Raw genomic sequence first — 2,778 nt, forward strand, 5'->3', positions numbered from 1 at the left:
AGTGAGGATCCTCATCTTGGTTCAATATTGGATCAAACAACAGGAGGCCATATACGTAGTACTGATCTCTTTTTTAATTGATTCAATTTAATAGGGGGAAAGGATTGTACATTTTTCTACCAAGAGACAAAACTCTCAATAAAATCTCCGCGCTCTAAGATTACCTATGACTCTTCCTGAGAATAATTATATTTCTACACCTCAAATGCTACACTCTCTTCGTACTTCGCCCCCCAATAAAGCAAAATGGTAACCTTTAGTATTTGGCTGGTAGCTAAAATAAAGTCGTTGTTTTCTCCTAAACAAAGAAAAGACAACATACCATGTACAACTTTAATAAGGCAATGCACAAGAATACTGAAACAATGTATATACATCTGGTATTTACATCAAATTTAGTTATCTCAACTGTAGAAGGAGCATTAGTTCTTTCCATTTTATCTTGGATCAATATACATTATGACTTTAGTTACCTCGAATAAAAAGTGAAATACGTTAATAAATTTTTAAACAAAAACGAATTTAGTAGTGTGAAGTATCATTTCACTTACTATAAATTCTTTTGTGATATTAAGTGTAAATTACAAATGTTAGTATACACTGACACATATGGCATGTAACTATGTATATATACGTTTAATTTCTGGAAAACGATATAAAATAAAATAAAAAGGGGAACTAAAACAGACTAGAATATACAAAAAGAATTTTATTTCAACCACTGATACGTATATAAGTTAACAAAAGAATCAGGTTAATACCGAACAATGAGAAACCACCAATTCACCAAATACCGAAAAAGTGCTATCTCTGTTCACAACACACAAAACAGGGACTCTCTCAAATAGTAGGAACGAATTCATTGCCTCAACAGAGCGAATAGAGAGACAAGCAGAGATATCCCAATCAAAGCACCGGAAGCCGGTCAAAGAGAACGCGGCTGCGGCATCCGGTGACGGCACCGGTGACATCGCAGTCTCCTGTGCGGAGGAAGCAACGGCGGCAACGGCAACTTTACGATTAAATCAATGTATAATGCCTTGGAAAGCGAATTCACTGATAGTGCAAATCCTTTGGGTAACTTCAAATGGATATGGAAACTACCTATATACCCTAAAATAAAACATTTCATTTGGTTACTTAATCACAACAGATTGCCAACACGACAATTTCTTCAACAACTCAATATTATCACTGATGCCACTTGTCCATACTGCCAAGAGGCAGATGAAACATTAAATCATCTCTTTCTAACTTGTGCTAATGCTAAATACTACTGGAATAATCTGGGAATGGGGACACATATTAATGCTCTACTCCATTTGGATACACCACAAAAATGGCTTCTCTCCTTAATCAATTACAAAGGCTTGAAGTTACCATACAACATTAACTCAAAAACTTACTTACCTTTAAGCCTTTGGAACATTTGGATCACTCGTAATCGAAATCTTTATGATGGAATTCGTACCAGTATAAGCATCAACTTTACAACACAACAAGCCACTGAATTTTCTTATCTGGCAGCTTCGTATCACAAATTGCCAAGGCGAATCATGACCCCTCTTAAATGGATACCTCCTAAGCCTAACATATATAAGTTAAACACAGATGAGGCTCACTCGTCAACATTGACTACGGATGATATTGAAGGACTAATTAGAAATCATAATGGTGATTGGATCGTGGGTTTTTCAGGGCACATACCAAGCCAATCTTCTATTTCAGCAGAATTGTACGCTTTGATACAGGGACTTAGAATAGCAATTCAATAAAATCTATCACCACTTTATGTGGAAGTCGACGCAAAGGAGGTAATCACTATGCTCGATTGTGACAATATAATGTATGCTAACCTACTATTTGACTGCAGGCATCTTCTGCTGAGGCTCCATAATCCCAGGGTTCACCATACGTACAGAGAACAAAATAGAGCTGTGGATCAACTGGCAAAAGCAGGAAGCATTTTGGAAGGCAACTTTACCATGCGAGTTTTTGATGGACCATCACTTTTTGTAAGACCTATTTTGGAAGCTGATAAGCAAGGGCTAACAATTATGCGCTCATTACCATCGACAGCATGTGCCTCAGACGATCACCATGCTGTAGCAGTGGACAGGAGCAGCAACGAACCACAAAATGGAAACACGGATGCACATCAGCTATTATCAACCTCCTTATGTTGTTGTGATGATAGTTCCATTAGGAATACCACAAACAATGTCGCTACTACTAGTAATACCTTAATTTGTAATAGGGTACAACTTGGGCACCAATGTCTCTGTACGCATTAGTTAATTAATGATATTTATCTTTCGTACCAGAAAAAAAAAAGAAATATTTTTTGCTTTAATAAATGCTTAGTCATTACCGACCCTAACATGGGTGGGCCAAACGACTACTGTCTATGATAACAACCCCATGTGGCAGAATTGTATCAGCCGCTGAGGAGATTTGGTTCAATCATTAGCAGCACCCCTAATGGCATTGGCCCTTTCTCAACATAAACAGCTCAACTTACATGATTTTAAAGTCGGACTTCGTTAATTACCAAAAAGAAAAAAGGTTAATTCCACTAAACATCCCCATAATATGAATAAGGTCAGGTATACCCCATGTATTTTAGAATCCAACCCTTACACCTCTTATTTTATAAAAATTCTATACTGACACTTCCTATGAGGTGTTCGTAACTAATTATATTAAAATATAATTATTAAATGATAAATTAAAACTTTTTACGTACTTTATTCATGCCTTTGAATTCCTTATTTTTAT

The 2,778-nt window shown here is 36.3% G+C and overlaps 1 long non-coding RNA gene across 1 annotated transcript; it reads right to left on the minus strand.

Annotated features, from left to right (window-relative positions):
• Window positions 1-694: 694 nt before the first annotated feature.
• On the minus strand, window positions 695-2,537 carry LOC142180229 (uncharacterized). Its single transcript, XR_012708397.1, has 2 exons — window positions 1,708-2,537; window positions 695-1,587 (listed from the first exon to the last, which is right to left on the minus strand). It is a non-coding gene; the product is annotated as an uncharacterized LOC142180229 (long non-coding RNA).
• Between the last annotated feature and the right edge of the window lie 241 nt (window positions 2,538-2,778).

Source organism: Nicotiana tabacum, chromosome 4 (genome assembly GCF_000715075.1).
Source record: "Nicotiana tabacum cultivar K326 chromosome 4, ASM71507v2, whole genome shotgun sequence".
Taxonomy (NCBI): domain Eukaryota; kingdom Viridiplantae; phylum Streptophyta; class Magnoliopsida; order Solanales; family Solanaceae; genus Nicotiana; species Nicotiana tabacum.